This window comes from Hemitrygon akajei, chromosome 31 (assembly GCF_048418815.1).
Source record: "Hemitrygon akajei chromosome 31, sHemAka1.3, whole genome shotgun sequence".
Classification (NCBI taxonomy): Eukaryota; Metazoa; Chordata; class Chondrichthyes; order Myliobatiformes; family Dasyatidae; genus Hemitrygon; species Hemitrygon akajei.
In genome coordinates this window covers 20,443,759-20,452,975 of record NC_133154.1, presented here as the reverse complement: position 1 = coordinate 20,452,975, position 9,217 = coordinate 20,443,759, and the positions used below count along the sequence as shown (strand labels likewise).

The window sequence follows — 9,217 nt, the reverse complement described above, 5'->3', positions numbered from 1 at the left end:
TCGCTCGCACAGCGAGCTGCTGAGACTCAGCCAGCAGCCTCTGCCAATGACGTAAGCCCTAACAGGCCCCGCCTCCCTCCCCGACCATTGGTGGATCACTGGCAGCTTTACATAGCCTCTGACAAGTCCGACTCACCACCGACCAGAGAGGCGACAGCTGTCCAGCACGACGATGGATTCCAGACCACCCGGGCCAGGGCTGCCAGCGGGGCAGGGCAGCAAGGTCTCTGCCAGGCCTCCTGCTTCAACCTAAACACCAGAGACTGGGCAGGATGCGGGCGACTCAAGGGCCGCGCCGGTATCGCTTCTCGGCCTTTTGGCTAAGATCAAGTGTAGTATCTGTTCTTATCAGTTTAATATCTGATACGTCCCCTATCTGGGGACCATATATTAAATTGATTTTTGGAACAGGGAGATGGAATAGGGGCTTGCTCCGTCCACTCCACGCATCGACCCGGTATTGCAGTGCCTCTGGGAACGGTGCACTTCCCCCCTGGGGAATTTCAAACTAACAAAGAAAAGAAAAATGACAAAAACTCAGCAGCAAAAGCAGCAGCAGCATAAACAAGCGTTCACGTGGAGGAAGAGAGAGAAGACAGAGTGTGAGAGTGAGAGACAAGAGGGAGGGAGATGGGGAGAGTGAGAGGGGGGGGGGGGGGGAGAGAGAGGAGACAGCTGCTGGCTCTCCACACCCTCTGTGTGTCTGTGTCTCTTCCTCTCTACCTACAGCTCGCTCACTCGCGCAATGTGTAGCCAACTCAACAGCAGCACTGGCATTATATCTAGGCCGTCCGGCTAAGATCGAGTGCATCTCAGATCCCGGCTGTGAGCACATCGGGTAGGTGCTGCAGGCAAGGCGCTTCACCAGCTTCCTGAAGGATGCAATGCCACTTGGCATTCCTGCAGCAAGCTGCTCTGCACATGATGCATTCTGATGCCTGGCCTGCTTGCTCGGCTTGGCTGCTGGCCGCACCAAGCTCAACAGCAGAGTGCAGCGGGCTGAAAGGCCTTTTCTCTCCTGCGCTCACTCCACTCTTCTTCTCAGCTGCTCCCTTACAAAGGAGCCAAGGACAGACGCGACCGACCGACGGGCGACTGACATTGAGTCGCTCGCTCGGCTGCAATTTCACCATTTCTTTCAGCAGCCGGCCGGCCGGACAGGCTCATTCAAATCGACACGGCCGAATGGGACAATCCATTCGAGCGAGGGAGGGAGGGAGGGACGGATGGGTGCCCAGCTACAGAGGACTGGGTGGGGGCGCCAGCACAACAAACAGCAGGGCCCAGTGCTCCTGCTCCCTTCTTCTGCCCCATCCGCACCCCCCGCACCCCCTCCGCCTTCCGCACCAGATTCAGCTCAGCAGCGCCGTGCTCTACTGACCAAGACAAAAATCACCACCTAGCCATACATACCATCAGCAAAAAAAACTCTGCCTGCCTACCTGTCCCGGCCTCATCCGTCTGGCCCGGCAGCAGCTGCAGCTCAAGCTGAAGCTGCTGCTTGCTTCCTTCATTCTCTCTCTCTCGCTTCCTTCTTTCTCTCTCTCACTCCCCCTCTCGCTCCCTTCTTTCTCTCTCTCGCTCCCTTCTTTCTCTCTCTCGCTCCCTTCTTTCTCTCTCTCTCTCGCTCCCTTCTTTCTCTCTCTCTCTCGCTCCCTTCTTTCTCTCTCTCTCTCGCTCCCTTCTTTCTCTCTCTCTCCCGCTTCCTTCTTACTCTCTCTCTCCCGCTTCCTTCTTTCTCCCCCCTCCCCCTCTCTCACTTCCTTCCTTCTCGCTCTCTCTCGCTTCCTTCTTTCTCTCTCTCCCTTCTTTCTGTCTCTCTCTCTCCCTTACTCTCTCTCTCTCTCGCTTCCTTCTTTCTCTCTCTCTCGCTTCCTTCTTTCTCTCTCTCTCCCGCTTCCTTCTTTCTCGCCCTCTCCCGCTTCCTTCTTTCTCGCCCTCTCCCGCTTCCTTCTTTCTCTCTCTCCCTTCTTTCTCTCTCTCTCTCGCTTCCTTCGTTCTCTCCCTCTCTCCCTCCCTCCATCCCTGCTCCAAAACCTCCATTCTGATGCGTCTGTCTGCCTGCCTGCCTGCGCTGTCATGACGTTCTCTACCTTGTGCCACCCACCCCCGCCGGCCCAGCCCCAGCCATTACATTCAAGGCTCAAGGGATATGGGGGGGAGAGGGCAGCAACGGGGTACTACTGATCATCTATCCTTAGCCATGATCACAGTGAATGGCGCTGCTGGCTAGAAGGGCCGAATGGCCTACTCCTGCACCTACTGTCTAATCCTCCATTGTCTATGACCGACCGGCTCAGTCAAGCTCTCACATCTCCCAGTGGCTCAGAGCACCTGGGGGAAGGCTGGCGGACACTGACCACCGCTCGCTCCCTGCGCCTGGCCTGCCTGCCTGCCTGCCAGGCCTTAACCATTATCATGCAAAAGGATACAATCACAGAGGAGAGACAGCAACACTTCTTCATTGGGGAAGGGCAAATTATCAGGCTACAATTTCCGCCTCGCATCTGAATTGGGATGATCTTTCTGCAGGGAAATGTATGTATGTACGTACGTACGTCTGCTCCATGCTTAGGGGTCTCTTGCAGGGCAGGCAGCAGGATGTTAGGGATAAATTTCTCCCAGAGAGAAATTTAGAATGTTCCCCCCTCCCCAGAGAGGAAGATAAAGAATGGTACCCTAGCTGACAAGTCAGCTGGAAGAAGGCAACACTGTGTGCCCAACGGCCGGCCTGCCTGCCTGTACTGTGCTCTACTACTCTGTGTTTCTAAGTTTCATCATTTTCCAAGGCCACTCACTCACTCAAACCTCTCACACTTAGGCGTACCAGCTCGGCGCCGTCTCCACCATTGCCGCATCCGTCCACATCGCCGTGCTTCACGCACGCAGGGAGCTCAGTCCTGTGTCCTGTCACGGCTAGCTGCCCCCACCTTCCGCACCACGGCCACGGCCGCTCCCATCCATCCGGACTCGCAGCATTTACCTCGCCTGGCTGCTGGCTGCAGTTAGCGCTGGGGAGCCGGCTCCTCCTTTCTCTTCACATATTTCCTGTTTCACAACCAAGGCGATAATCAATACCCCTTTCATTCCACATCGCCCACCCGCACGCCTCACGACCGAGGGGTGATGCCGGGCAAAAACGCACCTGCACAGCAGAGCAGTGGGGTACCTGCGCCACCGTCAGTCCGCTACACAGATTTCCTCCTGCCACGCGTGCCCACCCCCTTCCTCCCTCCCTCTCCCCCTCCCATTTCTACATGCAGGCACCCACCCCGCTGGCTGCACAACCAGTCAGTCTGTCATGTAAGAGAGACCCTGCCCGCCTGCCTGCCTGCCACTGCTAAACAGTTTGATGTGCATCAAGGTCAAGATGACGACGACAACAAGGGGACAAACTCAATTGGTAAAAAGAAGGTGGGTGGGGGGAGAGAAACTTCCCCATGATAACCTGTGCAGACGCAAAGTCTGCAACTCGGCCAGCTTCTCTCAGCCACTCAACAATTGGAATTGCACATCAAATAAAACAGCCACAGAGGTGCCAACGGCTGCAATTTCGCCTTCGCCTTGTAGAGCACACCCATTGTCTCCCCTCAGCCACACCTGTAGACGACATCCTCCTCTTCTCCCCATGCTTGCCAGGAGGCCTTTCTGACCGCCGACTTTGGCCACCCACGTCCACCACCGTCGCGCCGGTCTTGAGCCGGTGCCGCGACCCACCCGCTTTCTCGCTTCCAGGGAGAGCACAGCCTCGGCAAGCAGACGGCTCGGCTGGATGGACGTGCCGGACGGGGCGCGCAAAGCCCAGAGGAGGCGCGCTCTCGCCGTCGAGTGCTGGGTGGGGACGGCCTTGCAGGGAGGGTCGAGTGGCCTGCTGCCAGTCCCCCCGCAGACGGGACAGCATGACCAGCCTCCCACGGCCAGGAGGAGAGACAGCAGGGCAAGTCAGGAAACTTCCCATCCCAGCCGACGGCCACACTGTCACACGCACGCGCAGAGCCGCCCGCTCCTGCTGTGTCCCAAAGCGGGCGGGGCAGGGCGGGCCGCACGTCGGCTGTCTGTCCTGGGGCCACAGAGAGAACAGATCGTCCCTCGCTCGCACAGTGAGCTGCTGAGACTCCGCCGGCAGCCGGCCAAGGAAGCCAGCAGCCTCTGCCAATGACGTAGGCCCTAACAGGCCCCACCTCCCTCCCCGACCATTGGTGGATCACTGGCAGCTTTACATAGCCTCTGACAAGTCCGACTCACCACCGACCAGAGAGGCGACAGCTGTCCAGCACGACGATGGATTCCAGACCACCCGGGCCAGGGCTGTCAGCGGGGCAGGGCAGCAAGGTCTCTGCCAGGCCTGCTGCTTCAACCTAAACACCAGAGACTGGGCAGGATGCGGGCGACTCAAGGGCCGCGCCGGCATCGCTTCTCGGCCTTTTGGCTAAGATCAAGTGTAGTATCTGTTCTTATCAGTTTAATATCTGATACGTCCCCTATCTGGGGACCATATATTAAATTGATTTTTGGAACAGGGAGATGGAATAGGGGCTTGCTCCGTCCACTCCACGCATCGACCCAGTATTGCAGTGCCTCTGGGAACGGTGCACTTCCCCCCTGGGGAATTTCAAACTAACAAAGAAAAGAAAAATGACAAAAACTCAGCAGCAAAAGCAGCAGCATAAACAAGCGTTCACGTGGAGGGAGAGAGATTAGACAGAGAGTGAGAGTGAGAGACAAGAGGGAGGGAGATAGGGACAGTGAGAGAGGGAGGGGGGAGAGTGAGAGAGAGGAGAGAGCTGCTGGCTCTCCACACCCTCTATGTGTCTGTGTCTCTTCCTCTCTACCTACAGCTCGCTCACTCGCGCAATGTGTAGCCAACTCAACAGCAGCACTGGCATTATATCTAGGCCGTCCGGCTAAGATCGAGTGCTTCTCAGATCCCGGCTGTGAGCACATCGGGTAGGTGCTGCAGGCAAGGCGCTTCACCAGCTTCCTGAAGGATGCAATGCCACTTGGCATTCCTGCAGCAAGCTGCTCTGCACATGATGCATTCTGATGCCTGGCCTGCTTGCTCAGCTTGGGTGGGGGGAGAGAAACTTCCCCATGATAACCTGTGCAGACGCAAAGTCTGCAACTCGGTCAGCTTCTCTCAGCCAAACTCGGCCACTCAACAATTGGAATTGCAAACATCAAATAAAACCCCCCCCCCAGAGGTGCGAATGGCTGCAATATAGCCTTCGCCTTGCAGAGCACACCCATTGTTTCTCCTCAGCCACAGCTGTAGACGACATCCTTTTCTCCCCAAGCTTGCCAGGAGGCCTTTCTGACCGCCGAATCAGCTGCGCATGCACCTCCGCGGTCATCCTTTCCACTTAGGATTTTTCTACCTTGTCTGTTCCCATCTCTCGCCAACGTTATTGCAAAGGAAATAGAATTATGATCACTATCTCCAAAATGCTCTCCCACTGTGAGATCTGACACTTGACCAGGTTCATTTCCCAGTACTGACTCTCCTCTTGTAGGCTTATCTACATACTGACGGCCCTCCTTATCCGCAAGTTCCGCATGCGCAAATTCAACCAACCGCGAATCGACAAAACCTGGAAGTGCTCTTCCAGCACTTGTTGCACCCTTCTGTGCACTGCGGACCAGTTTAATATTGACCATATTCTTGTGGACCAGCCGACGGGCGGGGGGGGATGTTAAACACGTCCGGAATACAGCGATACTTGAAGCAGGTTCCTTGTGTCCAGTCTATTCCGCAATTTAGTTTTCGTGGCTCTCAGCTTCTGTCCCGCTTCTGTCCAGCTTCTGTCACTTTTTTCCTGCTGAGAAAAACTCAGCGGGTTTGTCTTTAAGCACAGGGTGATTTAAGCAGTTTTGAGGGCTTCATTGCCTCTTCAGGCAACCTCCAGAACCTTGGCCAGGTGCGGCACGTCGCGAGTGGGGTGAAAGGACAGTTAAGGGTCGGAGGTCACAGGCCAGAGAGAGCGACCGACCAAGCGACGAGTGCGACAGGAGGCGTGCCTGCCCTTCCTTGTAGGATCTATCGGCTGACAAAAGCTTGCTTCAGTAGATAGCAGCGCGGTAGCGGCTACTTACGAAACCCTGAGCCCAAATTAGGTCCACTGTGAATACTTTAGCACCGGCTTCCCCACGAACATTCGGTGTGCTAAACAGGTTTAGCAGCAGCACCTATCAGTCCGTGCTCCAGGCCAGTACCAACGGCACTTCTCGCCGGCCACACAAGGCTGTCACTCCGTTTAGGCCACTTGCGTGCATTCAAGTTCAACAGTGAACTTGACAGGGACTGAGGAAAGGAGCAGCTGACTCGTATCATTTCCTCGCGGCACGGTGATTGGTGACCACTGAAATACACTGTGTAGTCAAGTGCGAACGGAACTAAAACCCCGCAACCAATCTCTCAACAGTATTTGTGTATTTATTTTTCTTCGGGATCTACTGGGAAAGTCTCAAAGATCGACCAGTTGATCGTGATCAACGGGTTGGCGACCACTACTCCAAGCTCATCTGCTTTGTTAACAATACTCCATGCGTTAAAATAGACACATCTCAGACCGTCCACCTGAGTGTGTCCCTTCTCTATCACCTGCCTATCCTCCCTCACATACCGTCTCCAAGCTTTCTCTATTTGTGAGGCAACCACCTCTTTCTTCCCTAGTCTCTTCAATTTGGTTCCCACCCCCCAATAATTCTAGTTGAAACTCTCCCCAGTAGCCTTAACAAACCTCCCTGCCAGGATATTGGTTCCCCTGTGATTTAAATGCAATCCATCCTTTTTGTATAGGTCACACCTGCCCCAAAAGAGGTCCCAATGATCCAGAAATCTGAATCCCTGCCCCTGCTCCAATCCCTCAGCCACACATTTATCCTTTACCTCATTCTATTCCTATTCTCACTGTCGTGTGGCACAGGCAGTAATCCCGAGATTACTACCTTTGTGGTCCTGCTTCTCAACTTCCTTCCTAACTCCCTGTAGTCTTTTTCAGGACCTCTTCCCTTTTCCTACCCATGTCATTATGTACCATAACCTCTGGCTGTTCTCCCTCCCACTGCAGGATATCTTGGACACAATCAGAAACATCCCGGACCCTGGCACCTGGGAGGCAAACTACCATCCGAGTTTCATTCCTGCGTCCACAGAATTGCCTGTCTGAACCCCTGACTGTAGAGTCCCCTATCACTACTGCCTTCCTCTTCCTTTCCGTACCCTTCTGAGCCACAGGACCAGACTCTGTGCCAGAGGCACGGCCACTGGCGCTTCCCCCAGGTAGGTTGCCCCCCCCCCCCCCCAACAGTACTCAAACAGGAGTACTTATTGTCAAGGGGTACAGCCACAGGGGTACTCTCTAGTACCTGACTCTTCCCCTTCCCTCTCCTGACTGACCCACCTGTCTGTCTCCCATGGCACCAGTGTGACCACCTGCCTATAACTCCTTTCTACCACCTCCTCACTCTCCCTGACCAGGCGAAGGTCTTCGAGCTACATGTCTAGTTCCCTAACTTGGTCGCTCAGGAGTTACAGCTCTACACACCTGTTATAAGGGGGCACTGAAGGCAGACCCAAATGCAAGACACAGTCACTGAAGTACTGGGAAATGGACTAGACTACAGTCAGGGACGGGAATGGACACACACTAGGAGCTGGGACAGGAACACCTACTTGGGCTGGGACTTTGGCTAGGAAAGCTTGGACCAGGACAAGGAACTAGGAGCCTGGGCTTAGACTCCGAGCCAGAGACTGGACAAGGACCCAGAACCTGGGTCTTGACTCGGGCTCGGACCCCAGAACTAAGCGAAGACATGATGTGGCTACAGGACTGGACGAGGCTTGGATTCGACAAGGCACTCTGGGCAGGATGAGGAACTCCTTCTTGGAACACAGGGCCGGGACCCTTTCTAGGACGCAGGGCCAGGACGCTTACTAGGATGTGGGACCGGGATGTGTGCCAAGGTAACCATCAGGGATTGAGAGGGGAAGGGAAGGGAACAGACCAGCCTCAGGGTAACAGCAAAGGCAGCCTGGTTTACCCCACAGAGGCAAGGGCAGGAAGGGAGCTCAGTCCAGGTTGGCTCCGAGTCTCAGGGCAGCCAGCAACCTTGGCTGGCTACAGAAACAGCCAAATCCATATCTAGCTCAGAGTGGCAGACGGCCACTCAGCTGGCCCTGGAAACGGCTGAATCCACACCCCGATGACTGCTCCGACTAGAGACAACAAGGCTCCAACCAGGCCTAGGGATCACGAAGGGCTGCTCTAGCCTTCCACCAGCAGGTTGCTCCAAGGGGATACTGACGAGACAAACCAGCACCCACACTCAACCCCAGAGCCACTTACATTCCCAGCTCCAAGACGAGCATCAGGTGCCTATGATTAAGCCCAACTAAAAGAAGGGACAGCCAGAAGACCTGGAGTCCGCGAACTGTACCATGAACCGGAATGTGGACTTCACGGACTGGACCATGACAACACCTGGTGCAGATATGGCCATCCGGGGAGATTGGAGACTCCAGGACCTCCAACATCTGACACTGAGCACAGAAAACTGACCTCACACACATACTTCCTCCTTTCCGCAAATCACACAGGTAAACCAACCTCGCCTCGTCCCGTTACCGCCCAAGCCCATTGTGCCAAAGCCCTCACTCCACTGCCTGCTGGATATGGCGGACTTCCTTTTAAACCTCTCGCGCTCTACTGGCTGACGTCACGTGCCTGCCCAGTCTGCCCTCTTTTACCCCGAGTGGGAAAACTGCCTTCACTCCTGAAACTCCGAATCAAAAACCATTGAAGATAACTTGCCTTTTTAAATCTTTTGCGCTCTACTGGCTGACATCATGGTCCTACCCAGTCTTGCCTCTCTTTTACCGAGTGGTAAAACTGCCTTCCCTCCTGAAATCAGCCAGTTACTCGCAGCCTTCTTCCTCTTTCCATAGATATCAACCGAAATTTGGGAACTCTGCAAGGCCAATGCACCTCAGCAGAACACAGGAGCTGCAAACAGACCACGCAATTCCTACCACACTCCTACCCTTGATTTAATACTTATAGGGTCCAGTCAGCGTCTGAAAGCCTTTGCAGGGGTGTGACCCTCTGGCAAGGCAAACGAGACTTTACAGATCAGATCAGCTCTAAAGATGAGCACCAAGCCATACCGTTGGGAAACCTCTGCCTACCTGGCCTCCTCCTTCCCTTCTGTCAGGCTGCTG

The 9,217-nt window shown here is 55.1% G+C and overlaps 2 non-coding genes across 2 annotated transcripts; both read left to right on the top strand.

The window, feature by feature from the left end:
- The first annotated feature begins 300 nt into the window (after window positions 1-300).
- On the top strand, window positions 301-491 carry LOC140719503 (U2 spliceosomal RNA). The gene has a single exon (XR_012096921.1). It is a non-coding gene; the product is annotated as a U2 spliceosomal RNA (small nuclear RNA).
- A 3,918-nt stretch (window positions 492-4,409) lies between these two features.
- Window positions 4,410-4,600, top strand: LOC140719521 (U2 spliceosomal RNA). Its single transcript, XR_012096937.1, has one exon. It is a non-coding gene; the product is annotated as a U2 spliceosomal RNA (small nuclear RNA).
- Window positions 4,601-9,217: the final 4,617 nt, after the last annotated feature.